The 23,025-nt window shown below is 43.4% G+C and overlaps 1 pseudogene; it reads right to left on the reverse strand.

Annotated features, from left to right (window-relative positions):
• LOC135679678 (pyruvate kinase isozyme A, chloroplastic-like) overlaps positions 1-23,025 on the reverse strand; it is a 48,502-nt pseudogene that overhangs the window by 14,017 nt on the left and 11,460 nt on the right.

Raw genomic sequence — 23,025 nt, forward strand, 5'->3', positions numbered from 1 at the left:
CTATCTGTATCGACTCCCAAACTCCCTCCTTTGCTGCATCTAATGCGGCAATGTACTCCGCCTCTGTGGTCGAGTCAGCAGTGGTATCTTGCTTGGAACTCTTCCAGCACATTGCTCCTCCATTCAAGGTGTACACATACCCTGAATTCGACTTGCTATCATCGACATCAGACTGAAAACTTGAGTCAGTGTAGCCTTCAACCTTAAGGCTATTACCTCCATATACTAGTAAAAGATCCTTAGTCCTTCTCAAGTACTTAAGGATACACTTTACTGCTTTCCAGTGCTCCAAGCCTGGATCCGCCTGATACCTGCTCGTGACACTCAGAGCATGCGCTATATCAGGCCTAGTACATAGCATGGTATACATGATAGACCCTATTGTTAAGGCATAAGGTATCATATCCATGTTCGCCCTTTCTTGGAATTTTTCATGCCAAAACTTTTGACAATGGTTTTTATGTACTTGGACTGGGACAAGCCAAGCATCCTCTTGGATCTATCTCTATAGATTCTAATCCCCAAGATATAGGATGCTTCCCCTAAGTCCTTAATGGAGAAGTGTCTAGATAACCAAGTCTTTACAGTGGATAGCATTCCTATGTCATTCCCAATGATGAGGATGTCATCCACATATAACACCAAAAAGCTAATAGCGCTCCCACTTACCTTTCTGTATACACAAGGCTCATCTTCGTTCTTAACGAAGTCATAAGATCTGATTGCCTCATCAAATCTTATGTTCCAACTTCGGGAAGCTTGCTTTAGTCCATAAATGGATCTAAGCAACCTACACACCTTATCTGGGCAGTTCTTGGACACGAATCCCTCAGGTTGCATCATATACACCTCCTCCTCCAGGTTCCCGTTGAGGAATGCGGTTTTCACATCCATCTGCCAGATCTCATAATCATAGTGTGCTGCAATAGCCAATAGAATTCTGATGGATTTTAGCATTGCTACGGGTGAGAAAGTTTCGTCGTAGTCAACACCTTGCCTTTGACGATACCCCTTAGCCACTAGCCTTGCTTTATAGGTCTCTACCTTTCCATCTACTCCGATCTTTTTCTTAAAGATCCATTTGCAACCGATGGGTACAATACCTTCGGGTGCATCAACTAGGTTCCAAACCTTATTGGAGTACATAGAATCCATCTCAGAATTCATGGCTTCTTTCCACTTCCCGGAGTCTATACTCATAATAGCCTCCTCGTAGGTCTGAGGATCAATATCCTCTACATCCTCTGTTCTAATATGTCCCACATATCTCTCAGGAGGATGGGATACTCTATCAGACCTGCGTAAAGTTGAAACTTGTGTATTAGATACCTGAACAGACTCGGGCTGTAGAGTGGTGCTTGAGCTTGGTTCTCCAACCTCGCTCAATTCTATCATTCTCCCACTGTCTCCGTCAAGAATGTGTTCCTTCTCAAGGAACACTGCTCTCTTAGCTACAAAGACCTTTTGGTCCTCGAGATGATAGAAGTAATACCCACAAGTTTCCTTGGGGTATCCCACAAATTTACATCGCCCTGTCCTTGATTCTAACTTATCGGGGTTGTGTCTTTTAACATGGGCAGAGCATCCCCAAATCTTAACAACCTTAAGATCAGGCTTCTTCCCTTTCCATATCTCATATGGTGTAGACACCACCGACTTAGTTGGAACTCTGTTCAGAAGGTAAGCTGCGGTTTCTAGGGCATATCCCCAGAATGAGATGGGTAGGTCAGCGAAACTCATCATGGACCGTACCATATCTAATAATGTACGATTTCTCCTTTCAGAGACACCATTGAGCTGAGGTGTATAAGGAGGTGTCCATTGGGATAATATCCCATGGTCCTTGAGGAAGTGAGTAAACTCTGTACTTAAGTACTCACCTCCTCGATCTGATCGAAGAGTTTTGATACTCTTTCCAGTCTGGTTCTCCACCTCATTCTTATACTCTCTGAATTTCTCAAAGGCCTCGGACTTGTACTTCATTAAGTACACATATCCATACCTTGAGAAATCATCAGTAAATGTAATGAAGTAGGAGTAACCTCCAATGGCATGAGTTGACATGGGTCCACATACATCACTATGTATGAGTTCCAACAACTCAGTGGCTCTCTCTCCAGTTCCACTAAATAGAGAGTTGGTCAGTTTTCCACGAATGCAAGGCTCACAAGTTGCATATGACACATAGTCGAATGGATCTAGATATCCATCATTTAGCAACTTTTGAATCCTTCTTTCATGGATGTGACCTAGCCTACAATGCCACAGGTATGCACTGTTCAACTCATCTCGTTTCCTTTTTGGACACATTTACATTCATGATATGTGGAGTGGTGTCTAACATAAATAAACCATTATGCAATGTTCCTTTCGTGATGATCTTATCATCTAATAATATCGAACAACCATTGTTCTCAAAAACAAATTTATATCCACTAACTGTTAAACATGAAATGGAGATAATGTTTTTGATAATTGAAGGAACAAAATAACATGCATCTAATGCAATAAAAGCTCCACTAGGCAGATGTAGGGCGACCTCGCCAACAGCTAATACAGCAACTTTTGCTCCATTACCCATCTTGAGGTCCATCTCGCCTCTCTCTAGTCTCCTAGGCCTTGCCAGAACCTGCAACGAATTGCATATATGATAAGCACTACCGGTATCTAATACCCATGTGTTATCATAAGAGTCTGACAAATGGAGACTGATCATGAATGTACCTGAAGCTTCATCAAGCTTTTGTTTCGCCCTTTCTGCAAGGTACTCTTTTGCAGTTTCTCTTCCAGTGCCCATCTTTACCACAGTGGAAGCACTGGCCTTTGTCCTTTGTTGGGTCTTTCTTAGCAACCTTTGCTTTACCTTGTTTGCCCTTGCCCTTTCCCTTCTTAAGGGACCTTTCTGCTTTCCTTTTCTTTCTGGTCTCACCAGTGTAGAGAACTGGCTTCTCTTTCTTAACAGTACTCTCTGCCTCCCTCAACATATTGAGGAGCTCTGGGAGAGTCACCTCAAGCTTGTTCATATTAAAATTCATTATGAACTCTGAAAAGGAATCTGGTAGGGACTGAAGCGCAATGTCCACACACAAGTTATCCTTCTAGGACCATTCCTAGACCTGTGAGTTTCTCTATCTTTAGGACATGGTTCTGAACCGGTGTCCCCTCAGTCATCCTAGCGCGGAAAAGGCTCTTGGATATCTCATATCGTTGAGTCCTTCCCTGTTCCTCAAACAATTTACGGACATGTAGGAGAATGGATCTGGCATCCATCTTTTCATGTTGTCTCTGTAACTCTGGAGTCATAGAGCCCAACATATAGCACTGAGCAAGAGTGGAGTCATCAATGTACTTCACGTAGCGAGCGATCTCATCCTCGCTTGCCCCTTCTTCGGGCGTAGGCATCACTGTATCAAGGACGTACACGATTTTCTCCGCTGTGAGAACAATTCTCAAGTTACGGAGCCAATCCGTATAATTTGGACCAGTGAGGCGGTTGACATCAAGTATGCCACGTAAGGGATTTGAAAGCGACATTTTTCTGAAAATAAAGATGTAGCAAAAATGAATAACATGCAGATTTTGCAAGAAATAAACTATCAAGATATGGACTTCTATCTTAATATGCTCCCACTATTTTACTAACGAGTCACGCGACACCCTCAGCACGTGAAACGGAAGTCTCCGGCAGACTTGTAGTGGGGATCAGGATCCAATCAGCGTCTTAGTGTAACCTCGAGGGACTCGACCAATCACACTAAGCCTAAAAGGTAGACGACTCTTGCCGATCACAACTCCTTGTGATTCCCGTCCTGTTCGGCCTCCGAATCACCATGGCCTCGAGGGACTCGACCAACCATGATGCTCGGTTAAGTCAACACCTTCGTTACAAGATGAGTCTGATTTGATGATATACCCTCGAGGGACTCGACCAAGCATATCATGCCCTCAGGTCACCGGTGACATCTCTATGTCGTAAGCAAGATAGCGAATCACGATATAGGTGAGTCTCGAGGGACTCGACCAACTCAACCTACACCGGGATTCGGTTCCTACTCATAACGATGGAAGGCCACGTGGGTCAATCTAATTGCCTCACGTTTACCGACTTAATATTATCGAGAGATGTTTCTATGATTTGGTCTCCTAATATGACATGTCACACATATGCATATTTAATATATATCTACATCGCATGCAAATATATATACATATCTAGTATGTGTATAAGCAATCACACCAGATGATCATGGACCACAACCTAATATGATTAGGCCCGAGCCAGTAGGCCTAATCACTCACATCAAGATTTATGTGTGCAACGGTGCATCTCCATGCCTTGTGATCGTCCATCTCGTCCTCGTCGGTTCCGTCGACATCTTGATGCATCTCCATGCATCACGATCGTCCGTCTCGTGGGTCCCGCTATGGCATCCACGCTCCCGCTGCGCCTCCTCATGTGATTACAACTTAATCATGGGCACGCAGGCCCGACAATAAACGAGAAATATAATGGAGGTTCGCAGACCTCAATAATAATAATCACAAGTACACACATCACACGGTCCATGATCATCCGTCCACACATCATACATCACATGTATAAATAATCATCATCATGTAGGACTACTAGATAATAATAAAAATAATAATCAACTAAACCTTTTAATTAATTAATATTTTCTGAAATCAGGGATATATAGGGAATTTCTCAATTCCTAAGGGTATTTTCGTAATTTGGACAAAAGACAGAAACTGGAATTTCTCAAATTCCGAGGGGCAAAACTGTCTTTTGCCCAGAAAACCCTAATACCCTTTCCCCTTTTCGCTGCTGCCGCCGCCGCCACCCTGCCGGCGGCGGCCTGTGCGGCGGGGCGAGGGCACTGCCCTCGCCTGCAGGCGGCACGCCCGCTGGGGGCGCTGCCGTTGCAGGTGGGCGCCCCCGCGGGCGCCGCCGCCTCCGCGGGCGGTTCTGCCCGCGAGGCAGCGCCCGCAGGCGGTGCTGCCTTGCTGGCGGCCGCCCCTGCGGGGTTTTTGCCAGTGGGAGCAGCGGCCACAGGCGCCGCTGCCCTGCGGTGCCTCAGCCCTCGCTGCTGCCCCGCGGCGCCTCTGCCCGCGGGCTCAGCGGCTGCAGGCGCCTCTACCCGCGGGCTGCCAGCCCCGCCGGCCGCAAGCCTGCTGCAAGCAGACCGCCGGCCGGCTGCTGCAGGCACAGCGCTTGCGCAGGCGCCGGCGCTGTGCTGCCTGGCTGCGGCTGCAGCTGCGGCTGCCGCTGCAGGTGGCAGATCGAGGGCAGCAACTGTTGCTGCCCTTCCTCGCTTTTGCGTCAACGATTTTGACGTCAAAATTCTTCCTAAACACAACACACGCAGTTCAAAACCAATCATTCGCACGAACAACCTGGCTCTGATACCACTGTTGGGAAATCATAGGGGGCGACATCATATGCGCAGCGGAAGAACAAGAAAACAAAAATCCCCTTTTCCCAAAAAGATGTTCGTCGTCGTGCGAAGATTGGTGCGCAAAAATCCGCAAAACACAAAACTGCGTATAGAGATTGTGTTACCTAGGGAGATCGTATATCCCTGTTTCCTTGCAGATCCTTAGGAGAGGGTGAAGGAGGTCAAGCGTCCTCCTCTCTAGCGGTGATCCACACAGCAGGGTTGCGACGACGCTCCTCAAAACTCCAGGCCTACTCTGAGGTGGAGAGGGAGAGGAGAATAGGGAGGGCAAGCAAAGACTCTAGCCTATGAGGCTGTGAATCCCTCCTATTTATAGAGATCCCGTGTCAAAACCCTAATGGGTCCTTTCCCTAGTGGGTATTGGATCTGCATCCAATAAGACAAGGGCTCCGTCGGATATCTCATATCCGAACCTCTACTCATCGCAATGCCTACCATATGTGTGTGACCCTCTAGGCCCAATATCGAGCTGGCCGTGAGTCATACCTGTCAGAACTCCTTCTAACTCAGTGAATTATTATCTCTGTAATAATTCACTCGACTCATCGACTACGGAAGTACTAGGCCACTACGCCGTAGTCCCCAGACGATACAGGGGAATCCAATCCATTGGACCTGTCTGTCCTCAGTTACCATGTACCTATAGTCCCTCATCCATCTAATATCCCAGAGACCGTATATCGAGCATGGTGCTGTCAGACCCATACGGTTTCTACTCGAGTCTCGCTCTAATCGGATTCTCCCGGAGAACTCTTTCTCTCTCAACCCGAATGACCCTGGCCAGGGATTTGTCTGAGCAAGAACACATGGGATATTCCTCTCATGATGCCGAGAGTGGATGATCCTCTGTCGACACTCAATAGCCCTCGTAAGGTCGACTACCACTCCCAATGACCAGCTGTACTAGATATGGGAACAGCCAAACCTATAAGTCTGGTATCAAAGAGTGGAGCACTCATACAGGACATCCTTGGTGTCTCAAGTCTAAGAACCAGATACACCACTAGGACTACGGAATCGTTGTCTGACAATAAGACATCATCAACCATCCAGCATTCCGTAAGCGGATCAATCAGTGAACTCATTCTCCAATGAGCACCTGTACTGTATCCCTAGTGTCCCTACACGAGCAGCTATGAGACCAGCTGCATCCATCATATGGACGGGTATACAGCACACTAGTCTATCCGGTTATCACGATGTCCCTCTCGAGTAACCTATGACCGGGATTATTTAGGATATGTGTTTAAAGGTGAATCGGTCTCATTATCGTGATCTCATCACGATCCGATTCCCATTGCACAAATCCAAGGACATCACAATATATATGCATTTATGCAATAGTTATAAAGTGATATACGCCAAAATATAATAAGCAAAAAGATTCTGTATCAAGTCACACGTGCCATCACTCACGTGATTGGCTTGCTGGGCACTTATGACTAGCAGCCTCCAACTATGCATCGACTATCAAACCCTCAATAAGGTGACAGTGAAGAACAAGTATCCCATCCCGCTCATTGTGGACTTGTTCGACCAACTGGGCAAAGCAAAGTATTTCTCCAAACTCGACCTTCGGTCGAGGTATTGGCAGGTGCGCATTGCTGATGACAACGAAGCGAAGACTGCCTACATGACTAGGTATGAAGCGTTTGAGTTCTTGGTGATGCCTTTCGGCTTAACCAATGCTCCGACCACATTTTGCACTCTTATGAACCAACTATCAAGGCGTATTTGGATAAGTTTGTGGTCGTCTACTTGGACGATATCGTCGTCTACAGCTAAACGCTCGAGGAGCATGTCGAGCACCTTCGGACAATTTTCAAGGCTCTCAGGGAGAACACTTTGTTCGTGAAAAGGGAGAAGTGCTACTTTGCTCAGACAAATATCTTAGTCTTGGGGCATCGAATCGATAATGGTTCAATTCGGATGAACAAATCAAAAGTGCAAGCTATTGCGAAATGACGGACTCCAAAGGTGCCGGAGCTGAGATCCTTGGTTTCGTCAACTACTATCGACACTTCATAGCTGGGTATTCGAAGTGCGTAGCTCCACTGATAGAGTTGCTATAGGAGCAGCCTTGGAGATGGTCTGACAAATGTGAAGCGACATTCCAAGATCTAAAGGTTGCTATGTTAGAAGAACCGATGCTCAAATTGTCGAACTATGGGGAGCCCTTTGAAGTCCATACAAATGCTTTAGACTTCGCTATCGGGGGAGTACTCATGCAGGAGGGTCACCCGATGGCCTACGAGAGCCACAAGCTCAACGAGACCAAGTGGCGGTATCCGATGCACGAGAAGGAGATGACAACGGTGGTCCACTGTCTACGAGATTGGTGGCAATACCTTCTCGGATCGCGATTTATGCTGAGGACGGACAACATTGCTTTGAGTTACTTCTAAACAAAAAAAAAACTCCCTAAAGCAAACACGATGGTAGGACTTCCTGGCCGAATTTGATATGGCAATGGAGTACAAGCCCGAAAGAGCAAATGTCGTAGCCAATGCGTTGAGCCTGAAAGTGGAGCAGGTGAATGCCTTCCAGCTGGAGGGTAGAGGCCAAGTTGATGATGAAGAATGTGGTGAAATATTGGGGAGTTCCGCACAATATCATCAATGATCGAGACACTCGGTTCCTGGGACGATTATAGACCGAGCTATTCAAATTATTGGGGTCTAAGTTATACTTCTCCATAAGCCTCCACCCCTAGACGGATGGCCAAACTGAAAAAATAAACTCACTCCTTGAGCAATATCTTCGGCACTACGTGAGTACCAACCAACGAGATTGGGTGAAGCTATTGGACATGGCCCAATTCTCCTACAACTTGCAGTAGAGCTCTGTATCCAACAAGAGCCCATTCGAGATCATTATGGGATAACAACCATCGACTCCTCACTCCTTGGCTATCAGGTATATTGGGAGTAGTCCGTCAGCATATCACTTTGCAAAAGAATGGCACCGAAATGTAGATATTGCACGAGCTTACTTGGAGAAGGCGACCAAAAAGATGAAGAAGTGGGTAGACTTGGGAAGGTGATTGCAAGAGTTCAAAGTTAGTGATTTAATGTTGGTGAAGATCCAACCAGCATTACTCCAATTCTTTAGGCACAAAGTACACAAAGGATTGGTGTATAAATATGAAGGGCCCTTCTCAATTATCAGTAGGGTGGGCAATGTCTCCTATAAGTTGTAGCTGTCGGCGTGGCTCAAAATTCACAATGTTTTTCATGCTAGCAACTTAAAAGCCTACCACTCAGATTTGCAAAATGCTTCCCAAAGTGTTCCAACTCGGTTACCCCTAACCAGAGCCTCCTACGAGAAGTGAGTTGAAACCATTTTAACGGATCGCAACATAAAGCTACCCAATGAAGCTGAGCAGACCGAGTACTTGGTGAAGTGGCGAAAGCTTCCCTGAACCGAAGCCAGTTGAGAGCCCGAAGATGTCCTACGACATGAAGAAGCAGTCATAAAAAACTACCAACAAGCGTCGACAATTTAAATGGGGGAGAATGTCACGAATGGTCGTCGCGCACCCGCAACAACTTCGTTCAACGAACCGTTCGTCGTTTTTGCATGTTTGTACAGAAATATGACAGCATGTTTTGCGTTGGTTTTATGTGTTTTTGCTTGAAAAATGTAAGCAACGACAGTTCATAGCACTGCAGTGTGACCACTCGTCGCGTCGGGTCGAACTGCCCCAAAATGGCTCCGTTTTTACGTGCCACAACCTGTTTTCCGTAGACCGCAGCCTCACGCAAAACGTCAGTCATCTCAGCACCCTGGAACCCCCCGAGTGGCACCAGGGGGGATGGGATTCAGTGTAGCGTCGAGCGTTAAACAATCTTCACAAGTTCGCACGTTAACTTAACGGGAACTTGCTTTCGCGCCCGGCACCCGGTGAGCAGTTGTTTGCAGACTTGCAATTGTTTGTTCAACCTTCTAAAGTCTTTGTTTTCTCCTTCCTCTCTTGCACTCAAGGTGCTTGTTGAATTGTTTATAAAGCTTCCCTCTTTACGAGACATCGGGACTTGTCTGTCGCTCATTTTCAAACTAATCAACTTTCTGTTTTATAGGTCCTTCGGGACCTGCACGAGGTTGCAATTAGGCTAACCCTTTGCGGATGCATATATCGCAAGGGCGTCTCATGACTTAGGCAATCCCAGCTAAGTCCGAGGAGTTGGCGCAAGGGTGCTTCACGACTTAGGCAACTCCAGCTAAGTTTGTGACTTTGCTACAAGGGTGCCTCACGACTTAAGCAATTCCAGTTAAGTCCGTGACAAAGTGGTATATAGACCTACGAAACTCCCCTTTCCTTTCCACCACCCATCCCTCCTGGCCTCTCTTGCCAACTATCTCATCTAGTTCCCATAGTGGGCTCACAATTTAGTTTATCCTCTCTGAAATCACAAGAGCTCTTAATAATATGGGCCTCAAGAAGAGCCCGGGCGTTGACGGATACACCGTGGAATTTTACAAGAGCTACTAGAGCTCATTTGGGCCAAACATCCTTAAGGCTTTCATAGATTTCCACTCTCACCCTAGAATTCCCTTCTTTTGGTCTAGAACCTACTTGGTTTTCATTCCTAAGAAATCTAATCCTACTGTAATTTTTGTCTTTAGACCCATTTCTCTTTGTAACGTCCTGTATAAACTCCTCTATAAGGTTATTGTTAATACAATGAAGCACCTGCTAAATGACCTAATTGCACAAAACCAATGCCCCTTTATACCGAGCCGTTCCATACACGATAATATTACCATCGCCTACGAATTGGTCCACACCATGTACTACTTTGAGGCCAAGTCCTCTCTAGCCCTTATTAAACTTAACCTGACTAAAGCCTTTGACTCGATGGGAGGCAATCACTGTTGCTTTGCAGCGTATGAACTTTCCCCTCCCATTTATCGATTGGGTCAATGAATGCATCTCTTCACCTAGCTTCTCCTGTATTATCAACAACTCTCCATCCCAATGGTTTCATAGACACAAAGGCATTAGCTATGGGGATCCTCTATCCCCCCTGCTCTTTGTCATAGTGCAACAGATCTTCACCGACATTTTAGATGACCTTTTCGATTGAAAAAAGATCTCTCCTTTCAACATAAAGGGCTTTAAAATCACCCACATGATGTTTGTCAATGATATTATCCTTTCCATTAGAGCTAATGACAAATCTTGCAGACATCTCCTTAAGGCCTTGAAGTCATATTCAGCCATTATGGGCCTTCAGGTCAATAAGGGCAAATCTGAGATCCTATTTCCTAAAAGTAACAATCCGACCACTAAACACCACATCAACAACAACCAAGGTATAAAAGATGGCAGTTGGCCCCTTTACTATCCAGGCGCCTATATCCATTACAACAGATTGCCCAATAGGTATCAGGACGTTATGATCGAAAAGGTCCTTGCAAGATTTCAGGGCTGGAACTATACTATGTTTTCCTAGATCGATAAATCCATTCTTATCAACTCAATGATCAACACTATTCCCTTACACATACTTATGAACACATGGATTTCTGACTCCAATATCAACAACATCGTTAAACTCTCCAGAAATTTCTTGTGGAATAACAACCCTTCCCATAAAAAGATGCCCCTCTTAAGTTGGGACTGTGTCACCGGTCCAAAATTGGAGGAAGGGCTTAGGCTTAGGGACCTCCACCTTGTTAAATCCAGCGATTTAAAAAGGCGCTTGGACGCTCGCATAGGCGCTCGGGCGAGGCGAGGCCTGAGAGCCTCGCTAAACTTCCAGGCGGCGCGCTTCAAAGAGGCGCCGCCTGGGAGCTCGCCCGAGCACAGGCGCTGGGCGCTTCGGGTGAGCGCCTGGGTTAAACCAGGCGATCGAACCAGGATTTTAGGTCTGGTTCGGTCTCCGGTGGTTAGTTGGTTCAATCGAACCAACTAAAACCGCTATCTGCTGTCGTTGCCCAACCCTAACCCTGCTCGTTGCTGCTGCTGCTCCTGCTCCCGCTGCTTGCGGTTGTCGCTGCTTGCAACCGCTGTCGCCGCTCCTGCTCACTGCTGCCGCTGTCGTTGTCGTCGCTCGCCACTCCCGCTGCCTCCTTACACTCTCGCTCCTGCTGCCGTTGCCTCCTTACACTCCCGCTCCCGCTGCCGCTGCCTCCTTACACTCCCGCTCCCGCTGCCGCTGCCGCTTCCTCTTTTCTCAGTCAGCACCCCTTTACACTCTTCCTTCTTCTTTTTCTGTATACTGTTAATAGTATACTGTATACTATTAATATTGTTAGGTTTATTTAAAATTATTAATTTTCAATACTGTTAATAGATTAATAATATATTATTTTAATTTTAATACTGTTAATTTTTATTTATTTGAAATTATTGTTAGGTTTCAAGATAAATGGCAAGTGTACAGAGCAACTCAATAGAGTCTCCAATGGCATAAAAAAAAGATCCTGCATGGAAGTATAATTATCTGAAGGATCCGAAAGATCCTAATGCAGTGACTTGCATATTCTGCGATAAGACTACTAGAGGTGGTATTTTTCGTACAAAACAATATCTAGTAGGAAATTTCAAGAATGCAACAGCTTGCAAAAAGTGTCCACCTGAGGTAAAAGAAGAGTTGCTGAGTTATATAAATGAAAAGAAGACACAAAAGAATGAATCTTACGGGAATTTACCAGAAGACAATGTTGAACATCTCAGGGATGAAGAAGAAGATTATTCTATGAGTATTAACCCAAGTGGGAAAAAAGTATACGACAAAAAAGGAAAAGAAGTTACGAGTACTAAGAAGGGTAAAAAAGGACCGATGGATCTATATATGTTTCAAGGATCCCATAAACAACAAGCGCAAGCAGGAGGCTCAAAATTTAGACAAACAAATATAAGTGATGCTTGTGATAAAGAAATAAGAGGAAGAACAATTCAACACATTGCTCGCTTCTTCTATCAGGCTAGTCTTCCCCTTAGTACAACTCGTTTAGACAATTTTAAGGATATGATTGAAGCTATTGGAAGATATGGTGTAGGATTAAAACCTCCAAGTTATTATGAGATGCGAGTTTCATTGTTGCAAAAAGAGTTGAATTATACAAATAACTTACTAAAGGGTCATAAAGAATCATGGACAACACATGGTTGCTCTATTATGTCAGATGTTTGAACTGACAGAAGGCGTAGGAGTATAATTAATTTTATGATTAATTATTCTTTAGGGACTATGGTTGTAAAGTCAATAGATGCTTCATCTCTTGTAAAATCTGGAGACAAGATATATGATTTACTTGACAACTTCATGGAAGAAATTGAAGAACAAAATATCGTTCAAATCATAACCGACAATGGAAGCAACTATGTATTAGTTGGTAATATTCATCTTTTGAATTTGTTAATTATTTTATCTTCAATTAAATGTGTTAAACTCTTAAGTCTTATCATTTTTGTTATCCTTTGTCTCAGGTAAATTGCTTGAAACAAAAAGACAACACTTGTATTGGACTCCATGTGCAGCATATTGTATTGATTTAATGTTGGAGGATATTGGAAAGATCTTAGACATCAAGAAAATCTTAGAAAGGGCAATTTTTGTTGTTGGATTTTTTTATAATCATATTGGGGCTTTGAATATGATGAAAGAATTTATAGGGAACAAAGAATTAGTGAGATATGGTGTCACTCGATTTGCTACTTCATTCTTGACATTACAGAGCGTGCATCGTCAAAAAAATAACCTGAAAAACATGTTTATCTCTGAGAAATGGGTGACAAACAAATGGGCAAAAGAAGTAAAAGGCAAGAGGGGTGCTGATATCATCTTATTGCTATCATTTTGAAATTATGTAGTTTATATATTAAAGGTAATGAGCCCTCTTGTTCGAATCCTTCGGTTGGTGGATAATGAAAATAAACCTGCAATAGGATATATTTATGAGACTATGGATAGAGCAAAGGAGACGATTAAAAGATATTTTAATGAAAATGAAGAAAAATATGAGATAATTTTTACAATCATTGATGAAAGATGGAATTATCAACTTCATCGTCCCTTACATGCAGTAGGATATTATTTGAACCCTGAATTCTTTTATAAGATTAAATCTGTTGGGTTTGATGCAGAAATTTTGGATGGGTTATATCAGTGCGTTGCAAGATTAGTTCCCAGCCTTGAGGTTCAAGATAAGATTATTCGTGAATTATCTTTATATAAAAATACCGAAGGTCTTTTTGGAATTCCAATTGCCATTCGATCCAAGACAACTACGTCTCTAGATATTAATAATTTAATATAATTAATTTCATATATATTATGTTACTATGTTATTGCTAATGATAACATAAATTTTGCAGCTGAATGATGCAGTCTATTTGGAAATTCCACCCCGAATTTACAATAATTTACTATCAAAGTACTTAGTTTGACTTGTAGTGCTTCGGATTGTGAGCGAAATTGGAGTGTCTTTGAGCATGTAAGGATCACTAAATATTTTTGTTTTAATTAATTAATTTATTTAGATAAATGTATTAATATATTTTTAAATTATATGACATGACAGATTCACTCGAAGAGAAGAAATCGATTGGAACATCAACGATTGCACGATCTTGTTTACATAAAGTATAATCAAGCTTTGAAAGCTCGTCATGATTTCTAAAATAAATTTGATTCAATCTCATTGCAAGATATTGATGATTCAAATGGGTGGTTAGTAGGAGAAATGGGTGCTAACTTGCAAGATGCCGAAGACGAGATTATATTTGAAGATGATAAATTGACATGGGGAGATGTGGCAAGAGCTTCAAGTGCGGGAGAATTACAAAAATATACAAGACAGAATGACAAAGAGAAAAATGAGTGCAAAAGCATCAAGTTCGGCTCCTGCTATTGTTGAAGACATAGAGAATGAAACATATCTTGATGAAGAGGAAGGAATCAAAAGACAAGAGGAAGAAGACGAATTCAATGAAGATAATTTATGGAAAAATGACGATGATATTGATTATGATGAATGACTTTGATGTAAAATTTTATTGTTTTGAATTTTAGTGGAAGGAATCTTAGATTTTCTTAATTTAATAGCATATTTTTATTTAAAATTGTAAATAATTATATTTATTAATTATATTATATATTTTTATATTTTAGCGTCTCGTTTCGCTCGGGCGAGCGCTTGGGTGAGGGCCTAGCGCCTCGGACGTTTTTGGACCTTGGTGCCTTTTGGCGCCTAGCGCTTTTTAAATCACCGGTTAAATCCACCACCGGAACCTATAAACTCCTGCCCCTTCTAAACAAGGAGGACTACATCTGGGACAAATTGTTATTGGCCAAATATGGCCCCATCTGTCTTTGGTCTAGTTCCCCACCTAAAGCCTCTTGCACTTGGAAGGGTCTCTCTAGGTTTTGGCCCATACCAAAGAGGGTTTTATGATGATCGTTGGTGATGGGCACAAAACATTCATTTGGGATGACCCATGGGGTGGCAACATTTCTTTTTCCCACTGATCAACATATCTAAATATCAGTCTCATCTCTAATTTCAGCAAGGTCCATGAGCTGTTGGATCACGGCAAAAGGAACCTGCACACTGCACAACCTCTTTGGACCGGATCTTGTCTCCTCCATCTCTTAAATCTTCCTCCCCGACGTCCCTTGTGATGACAATTGGGTGTGGGCTCCTCACCCCTTGGGATTAGCCACCCCAAGGAGTACTTATAAGTACATTAGAGAGAGATCCCTACTAGAAAACTCCAACTAGCATGGGTGGATGATGATGTGGAGTCTTCCTATTATACCCATAGTCAAAAAAGCTTCTTATGGAAACTCCTTTGGAAAAGACTTCCTACCCTGAACGGACACCCAACTTCCTCCACAATTACATTTCTCCCTACCTAGTTTGCAACTCAAGCCAGGATTCCACCAAACATATATTCTTTGAGTGCATCTTCATACAGAACTATTGGCACCTTGCTGAAACAAAACTCCACTACTACTTCCAGTCCTTTGACACCTGGTTGAATGGCTCTAGGTTGGAGGAGGGATCAGATCTTGACCCACCCTCCAAGACTTGCCTCATAGCCCTAATAACAAGCAGTTTTTGGTTGCTTTAGAAACACAGGAACAACTGTCACTTTCACAACCCCAATGCCAAATTGGAGCCATATGTTATAGGGCTCTCTCCCTTATCGATGATTGAATTTTCAGCTCCAGAGACCAAAGGGACCCTACTCGGATTGGCTAAAGTGATTACCCCCCAAAAGATCACCTTTACAATTTGTTTTGTGATGGCTCACACGACCCCTCCTCTCTTTTCGTAGGTACCAGCTTCTGTCTAACACACAAGGAAAACAATCCAGTGTTAGAAGGCTGCGACATGCATCCCTCCTCCATGCCCCTCCAGGCAGAAACCTATGCTATTCTTGATGGCTCGAAGGCAGCTTAGCGAAACAATACCTCCTGGATTAGAGCGTTCACTGATTCAAAGACACTATCCAACATTCTCTCAAGCCATCATCCAGCCCCTTGGGAAGTACGCTATATCTGCCAAGACATCCTCTACCATGCAAAGGAAGTCTCAGTAACACAGTGGACACACATCAACAGAAACAACACCAAGGCTCACAACTTGGCCAACTAGGGAAGGCAGCATGACCCCCGGTTTCAGCGAAGAGCTTCTCCTCGTTTATTGTGCCATGAAGCTTCCTCTTCATTTTTTGAGGGTGAACCACCTCCATTTTTTTGTCAAGAGGCTCAAGGTTCATTTTTTGACCGAGGTATTCCACCTCCAGTTTTATTTGTGCGACTTACTCCACCTCCATTTTGCTATCAAGAAGCTCTTGCTTCAGTTTTAGAGCAGGGTGCTTCACCCTCTTTTCAGTGTATTAACTCCCCTTAATTTAATTTAATGTAGTATTTCTTTGCAAAGAAAAAAAAAAACAAGGACAAGATAGCTTTCATTAGTAGCAGTTATGTTTCAAGAATTTAGCTAAGGAATATCTCCAGAATGACAAGATAACTTCCATTACTAGCAGTTATGTTTAAAGATTTGAAATATGGAATAACTCCACAAGGACAAGATAGAATTCATCAAAGTTAGTTATTCAATCTCTTATGGTTTGGCAAAAATTTAAAGAGAAGTTTATGCAACCATATGCAAACAGTTAGAAACTAAGAGCCAAGACATTTTGTAATTTACTACATGAAAATATCTCCAAGCTATAAAGCTGAAACAATTCTCATCACTAACAAGTGTCATACGTAACTTTCAGAAATGAAAAACTACCAATGAACAACAAATTGTTAGCAAAATTCAGATAGATAAAACAACATGATAAAGCTTACCCATTTTGGCAGCAGAATTACAAATTTGCTCCGAAATTTTGTCAGAAAGGGAAGATGCAATACCAGGAAGTTCCATTCCCTCGTGGCGCTTCTCCTCTCTCCACCACCTTTCAATCCGGATACTTACACTTCTAAGCACAGTCAGAGCCTTTTCAGGGTATTGGCCCATAGCTGACTCACCAGAAAGCATTAAAGCATCTGCCCGCTGCCTAACTGCTTCAGAAACATCAGCAACTTCAGCTCTAGTTGGTGTAGGGTACTCAATCATAGATTCAAGAAGCTGAGAAGCCACAATGACCGGCTTGTTTAGCTGCCTGCAAAATTTGACAATCTTTTGCTGAGCTGAAGGCACTTGATCAAGTGGAATTTGAGCACCCAAGTCACCTCTGGCAACCATTGCTCCATCTGATGCACGAATTATCTCTTCCAGATTTTTTAAGGAATCAATGCTCTCAATCTTTGCAATGACTGCAATTTCTCTGTAAAACAAAATGCAGATTATTCACACAAGGATCAACTTTGTTTTTGACAAGAAGATGGGAAAGACAAACAGGGTCAGGCAACTTTTGACATTTTTGCGTTTAATCATATGAGACAAACTTAAAAACATGGAAGAGATTTTGCATGAAAATGGCAGGTACTTACAGACTTTAAAAGCCTTAAAAATCTTGGTGATGTATGATAATCTGGAAGAAAAAATTAGACAAGTATACCTATGTTCCATAGGTTTGCTTGTCATGATTTAATACCAAAAGCAACAAACAACTCAAAATGTCGAAGGCAAAGAAAGATCAATTTATGTTTTAGTCACCTAGAATCAGGCTATCAGCAAATCCACGAGACAGAACATGTACTATCTCATTCATGAATAGTAGTGCCAACTCCTACTGCTCGCTTCATATAATGCATATCAGTCCAATGAAAGAGCATGATGCATATTAAGTATTGATCGGCTGGCACTCATCTGCATAGCTCAATGAAGCTCAATAAAGGTCTATACCCTAATCCAAATAACAAATCTCACACCCAGCCCATTGTTCAGGGCAAGGATTGAAATCTTGATGTACCAATATTGATCTACAGCTAGACTGATATAATATTGGTACCGTACAGTGTATGAAGCCTCGGTACAGGTTATTACCAATTGGTATTGGCCAATACCACCTAAGAAAGAAAGAAGGGTAAGAAGGAGCTAGTGAGGGAACAGACACATCAAATGATATTGTTCGAGAACATCTCACTCTGGCAGTGATGGAGGGAGACGAGGTCACTGTCCGAACATCAAACAAAGACAAAGCCGACTATCTTGTTGGCGGAGACGATGCCGTGCAAGGAGGGTAACAAAGGGTGGCGAGGGCAAGGAGGACATTGTGTCTTGAGCCGAACCCACCAGTAGCATCACAGACCGAGGAAGATGTAGATGCAAAAGACGACCACTTGGTATCATGACTGATGCTGAAGCAGAGTGAAGTGCAGACAGTGTGGAGGTGCAGATGAAGGCGGGGAGAGAGAGAGAGAGAGAGAGAGGAATTAAAAAAGCTAAACAGGTTGTGAACACTTGGAGGTTTAAAATTAGAAAAACAGTAGTATTGGTACATGGTGCAGGCTTAGCGCCCAACATTTCTTGGTGCACGATATGTTTCTGATGGCACATATCAGGCAGTATACCCAGTATTGAATCAGATTAGGGCAAAGTCGCCTAGATCGCAAATACTGGTCAATCACCGGATTGGTGTTCAACCAGTTTGAAAACTTTGGTTTGGGAGGGGCTCTTGCTTCATCCAACATCACCATTTAGTAGATGCACATGTACACATGCTAGTCTAATTCAATTATGAGGATCTACAAACATCAAGATCTTAAATTTTGGTCAGATATGGTTGGATCAATACAGTTCTAATATATTGGGTAGGAATCCCAACTTGAACCATGAGCACCATTGTCACACCCCAAAATAACAGTCACAGAAAAATAATATTGAGGTGTGAACTATCTTAAACAAGAAATTCATCAAATATTTTCAACCATCCACAATCAAATCCCAGGATCCAAACGATAAGATTGAGAGAAAAAATGAATGCAGCTCTCATTTACATACTATAAAACATGTGCAATTTCTAAATCATTCAATATATCTCTTGATAAATCCATAAATCCCAAAGCCAACTCAAAGATTTGTAACAATCATTTATGAACTCACAAGATCAATTAAACACCAAATCTATAAGCCAAAAATTTACCACAAGTTCACATCAAAACATATGAAACTGATTAGGGATGATCTCAACACTACTCAGCCCTGTTCGGACAAGCAAAGACCAAGCCCAAGAAACGGCAGCCCTCTCACCACAATCCAAGTCCTAATAGGACTCGGATTAGGCCAACCTTCACCTTATAAAATAAAGGGTGCACCCCCATCAAAGAAACCAAGCAATCCTTTAGTAAAAAGACCAACTGGCCCTAGTTTTACAGCCTCAGAGCAGCAAGGAGAAGAGAGAGAATTTTGCACCACTGCAGCCAACTTCTTACGGCCGTAGCCTTCTTCCTCGCGTTCCAACAACCCAAAGCTTTGTCTAGCTGCTATGAGAAGTCCCTAATGCCTATTGCCTATTTTCTAAACCTCAGGAGGAGGTTCCAATAGTGAAGAGAGGAGGAGACCAAGAACCAATAGCAACCGTAATCTGCCGAGAGCACTGACATGCTGTCCAAAGACAGCCTATGTTTTCATGCACCTATAAGCTTTCTATCACGTTTTTATTCCGTTATGTTAAGTAATGTAACTAGTATTTTGACTTTACAAGCAATAGATGTTATTTTCTTTCGGTTTTACGCTTGGTCTTTCTGCGAAGGTTCTCTCCTCCGCCAAAACTTCTATAAACTTCCATTCAAAAGGTGGTATCGAGTCGACAGATCGTTGAACCCGAACCTCATATGGATCAAAAACATCAAATTTAACATCTTTAAACTTCCAATACATGAGATGCCCATTAATAGTCACAAAACAAACATTAACTTAGATTATGGACAACCTCACAACCAAAATGTTCTTTTCATTGATATGCTAATTACTCTAGTAGAGTTAGACACTTGCTGATTATGATTCTTTAACCAATCATTACCATATAGAGAAACTAGAGTATTTATTCTTTCGTGCACTGTTGTAAAAGAAACAAAATGACTTCTCACAACATGTAGATGATTCGGTATTCATTTAGTGAAATCTTTGTCTTTTTTTAGGAGAACTCCACGATACTTAAAGGGAGAGACTAAGATATGAGATATTGATGGAGATAAATTTGATTCATTTGAATATGCTAGAGTACTTGAAGTTGCAAAGTTCTGTTTAGATGAAACCAAAGTTGAGAACAAAATATTTGTATAGGTAAAGTTGATGAATCACCGAATTGTCATGGACAAAACTGTAAACAGAGTGTTTGATGTAATGCTGATGTATGTCTGTGTCTTTCGATGTTGTTTATGCTTTGCACACCATATAAAGGGTTGGCAGTAGGCTTAGCAGCCCTATTTTCTTTAGTTTTGGTGGTCGTCTTAGGCTTACAAACAAAGGTTTTATCATGTGAGCACTTATGGGGATTTCGGTCTGTAGTGGACCATTTTGGACCCTTTGTTGTGCGATCGTTCAGAGCTTGTAAAGTCTGTTTGTAATTTGCATTGGCTATGAAGTGTTTACTGAAATGATTGCTTGTGGATCCCGAGTGAGACATTTTCTTTAACTTGTTTTCTCTTTTGTAGGTCCTAAGAGACCATAGGAGGTTTCGAGGAGGTTGATATGCGAATAGACACGCAAGGGTGCCGCACGACTTAGGCAAAACCAGCTAAGTCCGTGACATGTTGTCACGGACAAACTTTGAAACCAGATGTTTGATGTAATACTTATGTATGTCCGTGTCTTTTGGTATGTTCATGCTTTATACAGCATGTATAGGGACGACTGAAGGCTTAATAGTCCCATTTTAGTAGGGTTGGTGGCCGCTTTAGGCTTGTAAATAAAGGTTGTGACATGTGGACACTTGTGAGAGATTTTCGATCTGTAATGGATCATTTTGACCCTTTGTTGTGCCACTGTTCAGAGCTTGTAAAGTCTGTTTGTAATTTATATTGTCTATGAAGTGTTTCCTGGAATGTTTGCTTGTGGATCCCGAGCGAGGCGCTCTCTCTAACCCGTTTTCTCTTTTGTGGGTCCTAAGGGACCATGGGAGGCTTCGGGGAGGCTGACCTTTGCGGACGGACACGCAAGGGTGCCGCACGACTTAGGCAAAACCAGCTAAGTCCGTGACATATGGTATCAGAGCGGGACAAGCTCTCATAGAAACACTTAGCATGCAAACGTGGGGGACCTAACGGGGCTGCGTTGAGGGCAGTCAGTACACGCGCGACCGTTTAGGGGAAAACGGGCATAGAGATGTAGGGAAAAGAATCGCTCGGAGGAGCGGGCATATGAGATTGACATTCAGAGGAATGGCCAACCCTTCGCGTAAGAGGCACAACGAGAACAGGCAAGCTTGGAAGAATGTGGAGCGCACAAAGGGTGGGATGGCTGAGTTTGAGCTACGGCTCAACGTTGACAACTATATTTGATGGTGCTCAAGGCAAGCGAGGCACTTGGTTAAGGATAAGACCATGCAAGGTGGAATGAGTTGCTCAGCGACCAAAAGAGTTGTGCAAAGCTCACAGAGGTGAGGGGAATTGCTAACTCAAAGAATTCGGTACACATGCGTGGGCTTGTATGCAGACGATGGAATGTTCGTGGTCATTCCAAGGCGACCGAAACTCGGCGCCATAGAGCATTGAAACTTTCTCTTCGGCATGTGAAGGATACGTCCGTAGGAGGCTGAAGTGTGTAATGAGTTCAGCATGTTGCTAGGCCTTGAGTGGTGCAGCAGGGGCTGTATTGACGTGGAGTCACAATCTAGCAAGTGCGTTTGCAGGAGGCAGAACAATGCACAGTTTGTTCAGCAAATCGGAGCAGTCCAAGGGGATGGTGGTCTCCGAAACGAAGAGAGATGTTGCTCCAATGGGATAGTTATCTAGGAGGAATAAGTCCCGGCTCTCCAAAGGGAGAATCATGTGAGACAGACCTCACATGTTGAGGAGGAGTACCTCAACAAACAACAACTCCACGAAACTCAATGGACTGAGCAAGCGGCGAGGAGTCGTCGCATGATCTCGCTTGAGAGAATGTATTGATGGATGCATTGCGAGATCAAGTGGGGGAGCGACCCAAAGCAACACAAATGAAGGCACACTTAGAGTCGATATTGAGATCAGACTCAAGGGAGGGTTGACCCGTAGAATGGTGGACGCGAGAGCCACCATCAACTCAATGCAAAAACGAGGAGCGGAGCAACTTGGGTGTAACTTGGCAAAGTACCCAAGCTGCATGAAGGGAGCCAGCATAGAAGATGGAACATGGAGCGGAGGCACAGTGCTTTCCTTGGATAGAGGTCAAAGACATGAACTCTTGCAGAGGCAAGAGCAGGATCATGTTATTCCATGGGTCCTTCATTCTGACGGAGCAGACTCATCTTGCATGGTGCCAAAGACGAAGGGAGCTTCTGGGCACATGCACCTTATCTTGGAAAAGCATTTGATGGAGGAACTAAGGCGACTCAATTTGCGGAGGCGAAGTTGAGTTTAGAAGGCCTTGGCACGGGGCAAGAGGATGCAGAGGTAGGTACTCTTGAAGAATATGCCATAGTGTTACCATTCAAGTTGCCATGAAGGAAGCGGTGCGCAGCGGAAATTGTGTTGGTAGGGACAGAGGCCCAGGATCCAGACAATGGTGCACTAATTACAGCGAAGTCGGGGAACTTCGGGAGCTACTAGGCGACGGACTATCCTAGAGCGGTGCTTCATCTAGATGTGACCCAAGAGTGGGTGGATGAAGGTCGATTGCCAAAGGAGCGAACAAAATCGAAGGTGGAAGAGACCCTGCGATGTATTGGCAGAGGCCACACATGGAGGGATCACAATTCGAGTTCATCCCACAAGGATCAGAATGCAATGGAGATGTCACCAGGAGGCGACAGGGTGCAGCGGATCGTGGTAGAATAGTTCGTGGCAATGCGATACATACGACATAGTCCCGTGAGGGACTAGATCATACGAGGTATGATCGAGCGCTACTGGAAGCTCCACTTCGGTGAACAACACGACGGTAAGAAGAGCTATGGATTCAACGAGTGAAGGCCATGGTACCGCAGAGGCGGGTCTTCCGTGGGTGCATCGAA

The sequence above is a fragment of the Musa acuminata genome, chromosome BXJ1-7 (genome assembly GCF_036884655.1).
Source record: "Musa acuminata AAA Group cultivar baxijiao chromosome BXJ1-7, Cavendish_Baxijiao_AAA, whole genome shotgun sequence".
Lineage (NCBI taxonomy): Eukaryota > Viridiplantae > Streptophyta > Magnoliopsida > Zingiberales > Musaceae > Musa > Musa acuminata.